The following is a 14,228-nucleotide window of genomic DNA, read 5'->3' as shown; positions in this document are numbered from 1 at the left end:
TCTCTTAGCTTATATCTTTTATAGAAAAATTATTTCAACTGATATTGAAAGATATTAAAGACAGATGATTGCTTTTTCCTGTGTTTGTAGGTGGAATTATATGAATGTAATTCTCTCCTTTTGGCTTTGTTGTTAGATGATTAATATCTTTTTGGGGTGGTATGTATACCCCTTTGTGTTGAGAGTTTTACTTCTAGAATCCTCTGTAGTACTGGGCTGCATTTAGTGTTTTGATTATTATGTGATTAGAGGATTTTCTTTTCTGGCTCAAACTATTTGGTGTTGTATAGACTTCTTGTACATTTATGGCCCCTTCTTTCTTTAGGTTGGGGAAATTTCTTCTATGATTTTGTTGAAGATTTTGTTTTAATTAACTTGAGTATTTCTTATTTACATTTTGAGTGTTATTCCCTTTCCCGGTTTCCGGGCAAACATTCCCCTAATCCATCCCCCTCCCCTTCTGTATGGGTGTTCCCCTCCCCATCCTCCCCCCATTGCCGCCCTCCCCCCAACAATCTAGTTCACTGGGGGTACAGTCTTAGCAGGACCAAGGGCTTCCCCTTCCACTAGTGATCTTACTGAGGTCAGAGTCCAGGGCCAGTCCATGTATAGTCTTTAGGTAGTGGCTTAGTCCCTGGAAGCTCTGGTTGCTTGGCATTGTTGTTCAAGCAATAAGGGGTCTCCAGCTCCTTCAAGCTCTTCCAGTTCTTTCTCTGATTCCTTCAACGGGGGTCCCGTTCTCAGTTCAGTGGTTTGCTGCTGGCATTTGCCTCTGTATTTGCTGTATTCTGACTGTGTCTCTCAGGAGCGATCTACATCCGGCTCTTGTCGGCCTGCACTTCTTTGATTCATCCATCTTGTCTATTTGGATGGCTGTATATGTATGGGCCACACATCTGGGGCAGGCTCTGGATGGGTGTTCCTTCTGCCTCTGTTCTAAACTTTGCCTCTCTATTCCCTGCCAAGGGTATTTTTGTTCCCCTTTTAAAGAAGGAGTGAAGCATTCACATTTTGATCATCTGTCTTGAGTTTCATTTGTTCTAGGTATCTAGGGTAATTCAAGCATTTGGGCTAATAGCCACTTATCAATGAGTGCATACCATGTGTGTTTTTCTGTGATTGGGTTACCTCACTCAGGATGATATTTTCCAGTTCCAACCATTTGCCTACGAATTTCATAAAGTCATTGTTTTTGATAGCTGAGTAATATTCCATTGTGTAGATGTACCACATTTTCTGTATCCATTCCTCTGGGTTCTTTCCAGCTTCTGGCTATTATAAATAAGGCTGCTATGAACATAGTAGAGCACGTGTCTTTTTTCTATGTTGGGGCATCTTTTGGGTATATGCCCAAGAGAGGTATAGCTGGATCCTTAGGCAGTTCAATGTCCAATTTTCTGAGGAACCTCCAGACTGATTTCCAGAATGGTTGTATCAGTCTGCAATCCCACCAACAATGGAGGAGTGTTCCTCTTTCTCCGCATCCTCGCCAGCATTTTCTGTCACCTAAGTTTTTGATTTTAGCCATTCTCACTGGTGTGAGGTGAAATCTCAGGGTTGTTTTGATTTGCATTTCCCTTATGACATCTCTTCTATTTCTTATATTCTGTTAGTTATGTTTACATCTACAATCCTGACCTTTTTCCTAGGTTTTCCATTTCCAGGATTGCCTCTATTTATGTTTTATTTTTCATTTTTAATTCCACTTTTTAGATCTTCAGTCACTTTGTTCAATTCCTTTACCTGTTTGATTGTGTTTTTCTTTAAAGTATTTATTTGTTTCCTCTTTAATGGCTTCTACCTGTTTACCTATGTTTTCCTGAATTTCTTTCAGTGAGTTATTTTTATTCTTATAAAAGGACTCTATTATCTTCATGAGATAGGATTTTATGTTATTTTCTGGATTTTCAGGGGTGTTTGTGTATCTAGGGCTTGCTGTGGTAGGAGAACTTGATTCTGATGATGAGAAAGTACATCTGCTTCTTCCACTTATTTCTCACCATCTGGTTATCCTTGGTGTTAGCTGGTCTGACAGTCTCTTTCTAGAGCCTGCCTCTTATGTTCTTGGGTTTCTTTAAGTCTCCTTGGAGGCTTGTGGACCTGGCAACAGTAGACCTCCTGTGAGTTCTTCAGACTGTGTGGCCTTCAAACTGGCATGTACACCTGTTGCCCTGGTTACAGTGCCTCTTCTCAGAGGTCTTTACAATATGGGGTCTTCATAAGGGAAGACAAACATGTAGCTGATCTCCTGGAAGGCCTTCAGGCTGTGGTGTCTGTTTCCATGGGTGCAGGAGAACTTCATGGAGACTTTGAGAGTGTTGTGTCAGTTGCCTAGTTGTCCTAATTGCAGATTAACTCCCAAGAAGCCTTCAGGCTGAGTTATCTTCTGAGGATCAGACATGCTGGTGATCTTGCTCTGGCAGAAGGCATCAACTAGAAGGGGAGTAGAATTTATGGGACAGTGGTTTGGAAGTTTTGGACCCCATGTCCTTTGGACTGTTCAGGATTCCCAGTAGCTGTGGCTATTAGGGAGGCTCTCTTACCAGTTGCCCTTCATGCAGTAGAACTCCTGTGAGGCTTTCATACTGAGTTGTCTTCAAAGTCTTCAATGGGACAAATATGTTGGTGATCTACCCTGGCAGAAGGCACTGTCCAGAAGGGGAACTATATTCTTAATAGCCAGAAAGTGGACACAGTATGGATGCCTGGCACCTGAAAAATGGAGTAGAAGTGTGGTTTATTTATAGGAGAGAAGACACTATTCATGACATAAAATAGAACACCATGAATTTGAATGCAATTCAATGGGACTAGAATATATCATCCTGAGTGAGGTAACTCAGACTTACGAGGACATGCATGGTATATACTCACTTTATAAGTGGGTATTAGCCATAAAGTACAGGATGTACACCCAACTTTCCACCCAAAATATCTAAACAAGATGAGACTGTCAAGTGGGATGTTTGAATCTCATTTAGAGGGGGTAATTTTAATCATATTAGATTGGTGAACAAATGAACTGCATGAGAGGGAAATGAGGGATGTTCAGCATTAGGTGTGGAAAGATATAAGTGATAAAGATATAAGGCAGAGGATCTCAAGAATTAATATAAATCCGTGACAAGCAGGTATGAGGTGTTTGATGGTATCTCCAGGAAAATCTTGAGATTTGATAAGGGGGAGGCTCTGAGGAGTCAGTGGGTGTGGCATTATCTGAGTCTCCTAATATTGAGGATATGAAATCTGAACTGGCCACCTTTTATAACCAAGCATAACCCCCGAGGGGTACGAGCACCAATAATCCCTTAAAACTTTCCACACAAAATTTATCCTAGTTTTAGTAAATGGAGGGATAAAGAATGAGCAGCGACTGAGGGAATAGCCAGTCAATAACTGGTTCAACTTGAAACCCATATCATTGGTAAGAACTAATATTTCACACTATTAATTATATTCTTTTATGCATACAGAAAAGAACCTACCATTACTGTCCTCTGAGAGGCTCCAGACAGGAGCAGACTGAAAGAAATGTAAAGACCCTTAGCAGAATACTGAACAGAGCTTGGAGAATCATTTGGAAAAGGTGGGGGAAGGTCTGAAGACCCTGAAGGTAATAGGAATTCCACGAAAAGGTCAAGGCAGTTGAGTAACTTTGACAGTTGGGCGTTCCTACTCCTCAATTCCCGACCCCTGACATTCCCCTACACTAGGGAATCCAGCCTTGGCAGGACCAAGGGCTTTTCCTCCCATTGGTGCCCAACAATGACGTCCTGTGCTACATATGCAGCTGGAGCCATGGGTCTGTCCATGTATAGTCTTTAGGTAGTAGTTTAATCCCTGGGAGCTCTGGTTGGTTGATATTGTTTTTCTTATAGGGTTGAGGCTTACTTTGTACACTAACATATACACACATATAATATTTTTGAATGTGATATTTGGGAATAATTTCATCCTTTTTATATTAGTAATTTTTCATTGAATTTACTTCTGATCTTTCTTTTTTGAAGTAAGATATACAATTTTAATTATGTATTTGTTGTAGTATATTGCTATCTAACTAACTATAGTCTATTTTATGAGTTTATTATGCTGTTAAAATATGCATTTTACTGTAGTTAATACATGGTGATACATTTCTCTAATCTTTTATTTCATAATTAGATGAGAGTCTACTAGATGCCTTAAAAGAAATGTTAATTTATAACAAAGATTTGGTTTTATTTCTCTGTTCATAAAAGATAAAAATATTCTGTTCTTTCAAACTGCCATGAATAAACACAACTAATAACACTTGGTTAAGTTTTGAGAAAATTGCTAAAACATCAATTTATTAAATTCTCAGAGGAATAGCTGTACTGGTGGTGCACACCTTTAATCCCAGCATTCAGGAGACAGAACCATGCAAATCTCTGAGTTCAAAGTCAATCTCCAGTGCAAGTTTCAGGACAGCAAATCTTAGTCATTGATGGAGTTAGAAAACAGAAAGCTACTGATAATGTAATATAACAAGGAGGCATGTTCTAGGCCCAGGAAACAGAACTTGGCATCTTTGGCCATGTGGATCTGGCTTTAGTGTCCAGAATAGATGATGAAAGACACCAGCTTAGCAGCAGTAACGCCATTTTGCAAGGATGTACTTAAGATGACTGGTTCAGGGAAAGGTTAGAACACTGAGTACACAGCGGCTGCCAAGCAGGATGTGTATGGTTGAAGGCCTGGCAACAGGACGACTGCGGTTGAGCGCCTGACAATGAGAAAAGCCCCGGGAGAGGTCCCACACCCTGGTGGGGGGCCGAGTCAGTCGTTATGTTCCAGGAAGGTGGCTAGGAAACTTGCCCCCGGGCTGAACCCTTGCCACATTAGAATCCACCAATTATATCCCTGTAACCATGCATCTGCTTCTGTATGCTTGCTTCTGCTCCCCAGAATCCTATAAAAAGCCCATCCTTGGTTCCGTGGGGCGCGCCAGTCCCCCGAGTGACTGAAGCGCCCACAGGTGCCTGTGTATCCCGACAATAAACCAAATCCTCTTGCTGATTGCATCCTGTGGACTCGGTCTGGTCATTGAGTTGGAGGGTCTCCATCCCGAGGGAAAGTTCTCCCTGAGAACTTTTCAATGAAACTACTGGGAGAGTTGATAGTAGTTGAAGATAAGCAAATAGTCATGATTAAGAAGAGTTTGGAATCACTGATATGAAAATTAGGAAGTGTTTTTAGAGAACAAGCAGAAGCTGTGTTCTAGAGATAGCAAATGTTGTACCTCATGCTGCAAGTGGACTTGTTAATGTGTAAAAATAATCCAGGTCGTATTGATTTTGAAGGTATGAAGGGTCAGGAAGAACAGCATAGGCTTGTTTCAGTAAGAGTCTATGGATGACCATTGGTGAAGGAACAGCCTCAGTTGTATTTGATGGCCCAAGACTAAGGGTATCAGGCAAGAAAGTAAAGACTTGACACAATGGGGGCTGGAGAGATGGCTCAGAGTTTAAGGGTACTGTCAGCTCTTCCAGAAGTCCTGAGTTCAATTCCAGCAACCACATGGTGGCTCACAACCATCTGTAATCAGGTCTGGTGCCGTTTTCTGGCCTGTAGGCATAGATGCAGGTAGAAAGCTGTACGATGTATACAAAATAAATAAATAAATAAATAAATAAATAAATAAATAAATAAGAATCTTGACACAATGAAGAAAGCCTATGAGAGGCTACAGGTGAAGTGTTGTTTTAATGGATGACTCCAGTGAATTGAGGATGGCAGTATGACAAGGTAACCACCAAGAACAAGAGCAACAGTGGACTGCAGTCAACTAGAGCCTAGAGTACTACAGAGGGTAGATCTGGAGAAGCCCTTTGCAGATGTCCAGAAGATTGTGTACACCCCAGATATTGGAACAAGATGCTGTGAAGTTTAAGTTCACTGGAGATACCATGATAACATAACCCTGAGATACCTGCTAAGGGAAGCAGCTAACAGAGTGTGTAACCAGTTCAGGAGAAAGAGTTTTGTTGTGGTCAACAAGGACAAAACTGAGTTGGGAATCTGAAGACAGCTTTGACATCAGACATGGAGGTGCAGAGTGTTGAGTTTGCCAAGACAGTTTCCTGTCTTTTATTGGGGTTACAGTTAAGTGATTGGATGAATCTCTGAAGCAATATTGAAGTGTGGCAGTGTGGCTTTTAACATTGTTGAGAATGCTATACATTATGAAATAAAGCTTTTGTAAGTAGGAATATATATATATAATATATATATAATATATATAATATATATATATATATATATATATATATATATATATATATATATGCTACAACTATGTATAGCCAGCCCCCTTAGACTCATCTGCTTGAAGAAACCTATTGTGACCATGGAGTGAAATGTGGTTGCATGAATATGATTGGCTTAGGAACTATTATGAGGTGTGTCCTGTGGGAGTATGTGTAACCTAGTAAGAGAAAGTATATCACTGTGGAGATTGGCAATGAGACAATCCTCCTAACCATGTGGGAGCCAGTTTCCTCCTCTCTGGATTCAGAGTGAGGAGTAGATGTCTCAGCTCCTCTGGCACCATGCCTGCCTTCATGATGCAATCATTCCTGTCATGATGATAATGGACTGAGCATCTGAACCATAAATCAAATCCCAATTAAATGCTGTCCTTTATAAGATTTTCTTTGGTTATAGTGTCCCTTTACAGCAATGAAACACCAAGTAAGAGAAATTTATGTTTTCCACATCTTTGGAACACAAATATGATTTAATTCTACAGTATGTAAATAATAATGCTGTTCTTATTCTATGATGAAAGGAGCCATCTTTTGATCTTCCTGAGATATGTTCACATTGGATTAAAATCTATGACATATTTGACCCTATAGGCAAGTTCCAGGATAATTTCATTTTAGGAAAGATTCCTTCTATTAACATCTTTCCTGTTATTTTAAAATATTTATATAACAATCATTAGGTATTAGCCCACACTTTTGAGCAAGTCTTCGCAGAACAACGAAGATGTAATCTCTTGTATTGATGCTATAGACAAGTATATGATGTCTTAATTCTTACTGATGATCTTATAAGAATTCCTCAAATTATAGTAATTATTAAGGTCCTTTTTCCTGATAGTCAAAACTGCAATGAGAATTCTGCCAGTCTTCAGGTATCACCAGTTAATTGTATGTGAGATAGCAAATAGGCATCTACTACTCATAGATATTCCAAAAGATTGTAAAACCATTAGATAAAGGTCTTAAAAAGGTAACTAATGATTCATTATAGATGTAAGAACAGAGGATAAAATTTTGACTGGGTTAATCTATGCAAAAATTCACTAATTACTTAGTCACTAAAATTATGGTTTTTAGCTGTCCAGGAACCTGTAATGCTAGTGACAGATGATGAGTATTTAACCAGGTAATTACTTATGGTTGATTTGCATGCAAAAATCTCTGTTGTAAACTTCTTATTTAGGGAACCAAGGCAATCTTGTGAAAATACTGAGAACTGAGGTTTGACATTTATCTCAAACCCCTGGTTTGCATGCATCAGCACAAATTATTAAGGAACATGAAAAATACACCATCATGATATTTAGTTCATGTACACATTATTAGTCTGCTTTGTCTATTTAATTGTTTAGGGTTGTATTAGCCTGGGTTCACTAGAGTCCCAGAACTTATGAATAGTTTCTATATAGTAAAGGAATTGTTGATGATTTAAAGTATATAGTTCAACTCCCCAAAAATGGTCAGCAGCAGCTGTGAATAGAAGTCTAAGGATCTGGCAGTGCCTCAGTCCCACAAGGCAGGTAGGTGAAGAAGAGAGAATATTTCTTCTTTCCAATGTCCTTATGTAGGTCTCCAGCAGAAGGTGTTTCCCAGATTTAAGGTGTGTATCACCATGCCTGGATCTGGGACGTACTTTTTCCTAGATGACTTTGAACTTAATGATCTCCTTGCATCAGTCTCTTGGGATTTATCCACAACTAAGCCCCAAGATCAACATGCCAAGATTCCAGTCAAAGACTTGTGTCTCTCAGCCTCTAGATCAGGATCACAGGTGAGTCTTCCAATTCTGGATTGTGATTCATTCCAGATATAGCCAAGTTGACAATGAGGAATAGCCACTTCAAAGATGTACGTAACGTGATTGAATAAAGCTAATTATGTTATATATGGTGGATCATTGTCTATTTATAATTATATTACCAAATAGATCACATCCAGAGTCAGTTAATACTGTTAAGTTTTTTAAGAATCAGTAAATGAGCTAATTTTTGTGACATGAAATGAGACATAAATGCCTTAAAATTTATATAAACTGTTTAGTGAAATCGTGGTTCCTTCCGCAATGCCCAATTATTTTTTCATGTACGAGAAGTGTAATATGCTGTTATATTTTCAATGTTATCTCCAAAATACTTCACTATGTAGTGACCCTATACCTGAATCCTTAACAGACACCAACCCTGGATTAAAAGCATAAAACTCTCTTTCCTATCTTCTTTTTCTGCTGTTCAGTTGTTTGTAATATTGCCTGGAAGTATAACAAATTAACACCAAGAGCCAATGTCTACAGATTACCATTATGACTGAAATATCCTTTCTAATTTACAGTACTTCAGACAATATGTGGAATGTTTTCAGAAACTTTCCATTTCCTGCCTTTTTATACATAAACATTTGCCCATCCTATAAATACCTGTGATAATTTCCTAATTTATTGTAACAATAAAAGTTCTCTCTTTTCAATGACTGAATCCTCAAATCAAAGTTTATTTTTCATATTAACAGAATCATGTGCAAACTTTAATAACACTAACACATTTTATCCAGCTTTTCATCCATCCTGTTCTTTCTTCTCCTCTGTCCTCTTAAAACACTTGCATATTTTGGGTTCTTTTTCACTTCCTTGATATCATCAGAGTTAATTTCTCCTTCTTTCCAAATTTTCCAAATGTCACAGTTATGATAAACTTATTTCCTAAATACTACTACTACGTTTTTTCTTTTCCTTTTCATTCTGAGAAAGCAGCCCTCTTCTCTTCATCATGCCCAGGGACTTCTCAGGAATTTTAAATGGTAACATTGCCTTAAAACAGTCACTTTTTAATCTTTTTTGAGCTTTTTCTGTAAAACAGCCTCAGTCTTTTGGAGGTACTCAGTTGGGACACTGCATTAGGGGAAGTCGAATTCTGAGGATCTCTGGCTTACTTTCTTACTGTTTGGGGGACCAGATAGTGATTGTCTCTGGCAACTTAACACTCTTTTGCTATTTTGTGGCTAAAAGCCATCTGTTTCTGGTGATTAATTCTTGCAAAGCTGCAGCACAGATAAAGAAATGAGGTTAGTTGCTAGGGTTGCTTTCTTTCACTTGCAGGTCCCTTGCTGATAAGGTAAAAGACTCAGATTCTGATAACTGTTTGTGAGACAGAGAAAAGAAAGGTGGCAAAAGCCATGCATGCTGAAAAAACAGATTAAGAAAAGTTCTAACAAACTTTTGCTTTTGTAACTTTCTCTAAAAAGTTACCTCATACATCCTTCAGTTAAGACAGCAGGGAAATTGATTACATCATTTTCTAAATACGTTTAAATTCCAATAAGTTCATAGTAAGTTTAAGGCAATAATTCATGTCATAGGACACCAAGATTTTTAGAATCACAGCATAATTGTTTACATATCTTTCCAGTAACACTAGTATCTCACTAAATATTCATTATCTGTTACTACCCCCATAAGCTCATTTTGAATTAAGGCAATAATTTTTATGTTAGAAGTTATTGTGGTTTTGTCAAGTGACAAATCATTTGCTTTGTGTCTTACTATTTTCTATTTTTAAATTGTGTTTGGATATACTTGTTAATGTTTCAGATTCAATCCTGGCACCTAAAATAAATTGTTCATTTCCAGTTTATGATATTTAGTTACCAGATAATGGTCCCATACCTAACCTAGTAGGACTGTTTCCTTATCATAAATTTATTTAAAGCCTGACTTCCTTTCCTAGTGTACTTATCCTGTAACAATGAAGGTTTACAGAACTCAATTTGCAGATTGGACAGCTGTTTTTACCCTAGGAAAAAAACAAGTAAAATACAGGTTTGGAGAATAACAACTTAACAATCATTGTCTATTGGGGTTTAAGCTCTGCTCATATCTGGACAGACCACACCAAGCCAACATGGTTCCATGTGAGAGGTTTGATGAGAGAAGAAGAGTAGAAAAGGGGAGAAGTAAAGGTAGGCCATGAGCACGTGGAGGGAAGGGGGAAGGAAATGGGAAGAGAGGGACAAAGGGGAAGAGTGAAAGGGAAAGAGGGCAGAGAAGAGAAGAAAGAGAATAAGGAGGGTGCAAGCACCCTTATATAGTCTCAGGCACAGCTGGCTGTTTCCAGGAAACTGTAGGGGTGGGGCTTAGAATACCAACATTTCCCCCCTTTTGGTTTAATTAAACAAGAAAATTAGATGCAATGTGTCTGTAGGAAACCTAGAAATGTGGATATGGGTGTTGGTGCCCACATTGACATGGTACCGAGAGCTGGGCATAAGCCTGTGGGATTAAAAAACACACATATTCGGGTCATTCATATCATAAGAATGCCAAATCTGTAGCTTTATTCACTGAACATATACCCCAAGTTCATCGGGTGGAAAATTTCAGGAAGCACAGTGGAAAGGAAAACTGGCTTATAGCCTCAGGAACAAAAGGCCAAATCCAGGAAGACCAGCGTAAGTCCCAGGAACAAAGACTAAGAACAAAAGAGAGGAACGAATGGACCATTGCCCATGTGTATGCCCAGGTATATTGCTACAGGGCTAGGGCATTCCTTTGTTAGGAACAAAAGGCTTCTACATGCAGCAGCAGGGCTTCAGCAGGGGTCAAACACTGAAGGGGACCCAGGAGGGTTTGACAAGTCCCTCTTTTTTATTGTTTTAGTAAGTGACACCTGTCTTAGGGCACTTTGGGGTGGCAACCTTTTGCCTGTTTCTGGAAAAACTCTGCCAGTCTCAGAGTTTCCTGTCTTCAGTGAGGATTAGTTGTCCCGCGCTACGTCTCGCCAGCAGGAACGACGCGACACACACAGCATCCTACTGCAGAAAAGCTTTAATGCGTCTTGAGAGGGAGAGCATAAGCTTACAATGCGGAGACGCCGAGTGAGGAATAACCGTCCCTTATATAGGAAACTATCCTCGCCTAGGACGTGTCACTCTCTGACTGGTCGCTGCCAATTATGCCAGATGACGTACCAAAACGTACGTGTCCCTTTGAGTAGGGAAGTTACCAGGCGCCTGCGTATTGCCCTTTTTACTAGGTGCGTTCTGCCGGATGCCGGTGCCATCTTGTAATGGAGTTTGTGAGGACAGCTCCTCACATATGTGAGGACAGCTCCTCACATATGTGAGGACAGCTCCTCGGACAGCTCCTCACATCTGTGAGGACAGCTCCTCGGACAGCTCCTCACAATTAGTCCCAAAGAATTGCTTGTCTTTTGCTAACTGCTTCTTATAAAGGCTGAGTCTGATTTGGGCAAAGAGATTGTCTCCTACCAAGAAGAGCAACACCTACTTAGTTGCTGCTCAGGACTTGGAGTGATGTTTGCACATGTGATAAGAAGCACAAAACTGACTAATGTGGCACCCTAGGGCCAAGACACAGAGGGCCCTAATACCGAGGGCCATTTTCAAGCTCTTCCTGTTGATTAAACTTTAGAATTCCCAATTGTCAGTCACTACTCCTTAAAGTTTACCCACTGTGCTTGCCCTTAACATCAGAGTGGGGGAGGGTAATCCCAGACACTGCAGACACAGTGGCTGTAGCAGCAATGGCTGCTACAATAGCAGAGAAGATGTTAATCTTTCCCATGAAAGTTCAGGATCAGCTGTCCTTCTCCCAAACAACCAACAGGCAATGGAACTATGCCTAAGATTTGCACAAGCTGGGAAAAGAAAAGTTCCCTGGTCCTCAGCAGCTTCATGCAGATGGCATTCCTGCGAAGCCAGAGACTGTGAAATGGCAACACCAGTCAGGTCAGCAACAGCCACGGGCAGAATGAAGAGGGGTAGGGGTAACATCTGGAGTCTGGTCTTTTCCTCTGGCATGCAGTGGTGCATGGAGTGTTGTAGTACAGGCCATGGTGGGTCTGGACATGCAGCAGTGGTAACAATGACTGCAACAATACCAAAATCTCTGTACCACAAGACCTAAATCTTAATGTTCCCAGCATCAGCATGTCTCACGAGCTAGCACACTCCTGCAATATCCTGCAGAAAAAACACAAACATGCCCTCTTCTCCATATAAAATACGTGAACTGGATCATGCCATATGCCAATATGTGGATCTTTCCATTTCACCTATGCAGAAGTATGCTTCATTGTAGGGTGGTATAAAGACTCACAGAGTTCCTTGGCATCCAAATTTTAAAATTTAAAATAAAAAGAGCATTATTTAAATAATTGTATGGCATACAGGGATATAACTTTCCCTTTTTTAATTATTATTATATTGTTTTAAAGTTTTATAACACCTGTTTTATAAAGTATAAGTCCTTTGGATTATCACTATTATGTGATACAGGAAGAAACTGAGGACACTGAGGAACAGTAAATTTTCTGGAAGAGAGTTTAGTTCTCTTAAACATTAATTCGAGATGTCAAATCCTAGAAATATTATCCAGATTCAGCCTTACTTAGAAATCCCTGAGTTGGCAGGGTGAGGTCAGGAATTGAGAGTGAGCAAATGGAGTCTTCCTCTTTTCATGAGGGTGGGATATCAACTCCATTACCATTTCCAAAGAGATAGGTATGAGTCTATGGTTTTGTCAGTCAGTTGCCTGAGTCAGAGCTCTGAAAGGACAGCGAGTGTCAAACATTCACACTGAAATCATCACTCACTGATTTTATGTAGAAAACTTGCAAAACAAATAATTGTAAAACTTGAGGGTTAAGTATCTAAAAAGGGAAAAATTTTAATCAATTGCAAACCATAAGCCACACATTGGCTATCAGTATATGAATTTTTAACATAGCTTGATTTTTTAACATTTTAAACACAGTCGATATAGCGCGTAATTCAATAATTTGTGCTGAAGTAAGGGGAAACTCAAGAGAATAAACATGTGAACCGGTTATATATGTTGCCTTTTCATCAGCTGAACCATCTATAACTATAGTAAGCACATTTTCTGTGGGCTGCATGCACAAATTTACAGGAAATATAAAAGCATGCATAGAATAAAATTAACCATCTTGCCTGAAAAATTTGTATATGTAATAGGCCAAATATCAGTATTTTGTAATAACCAACTTAATTGCTGTATAGAATAAGGTGTGTTTCACCAGATTTCTTTTTAAAATACTTCCATGACTCTATCCTACAATTCTGTATTAACACAACAGCTTGATCTCCCCTGAGGATATCAAACAAAGGCTTAAGTCCTCTGGTGGTAAGCTTCAGGTGAGGTACTTAGCCAATTAACATATCTTTAGAAGCTTTAAAAATAATTTCAAATATTGAAAAGGGATATTGAATCTTTTCTGGAGCAACAGCTACTCCCCAAATATTAAACCTCATTGTGAGAGTAAAGATTTGTAGTACAAATTTCCGTATACACTGAAAGATTCAAAATTCTAACTTCTTATATTGAAGCAGCAACAAAATTACATAATATAAGTCTATTAGCCATTCTTTTGTAAAACCTGTTAATGGTAACACTTCATGGCCTCTCTAAAATTATAAGAAGGCTCACTAAATTAAAACCTTTCACATTTGCAAGGATGTAAAGAAACAATGAATCATGAAAACAATCCTCTAAATCTATCTTGAAATGGGAGGTGGAGTAAGCAAACAGGATGTAATGCTCTCACAGGTTCCATAGACTCATCAACCCTTCATAAATCCTGTAACAATCTCTACCTGTATGATTTTTTTCTTAATTACATTTATGTGTGAGTTAGCCATTGTAATACTGGCAATCTTCAACCAAAATCTTTAAGTCTTCCTTGTAACACCAGAACACAACCACAGCTTTGGAAAGCAAAATTCAACTTCCGACAAACAATTTAGCCTCCAAAATCCAGTCTCTCCAAAAGAGAGTCGATTTCTCATGCTATAAAGTTTGCCTGCCATTTCCTGCATACCTCAGCGAAGAGACATTGCCCTAAATTTTTATAAGTCTGGTTTCTAGGATATTATTATCCTAGATAATATTATCCCTATTTAGACCTG

The sequence above is a fragment of the Rattus norvegicus genome, chromosome 7 (genome assembly GCF_021556685.1).
Source record: "Rattus norvegicus strain SHRSP/BbbUtx chromosome 7, alternate assembly SHRSP_T2T, whole genome shotgun sequence".
Lineage (NCBI taxonomy): Eukaryota > Metazoa > Chordata > Mammalia > Rodentia > Muridae > Rattus > Rattus norvegicus.
Note: the sequence above shows the minus strand (reverse complement) of the source record.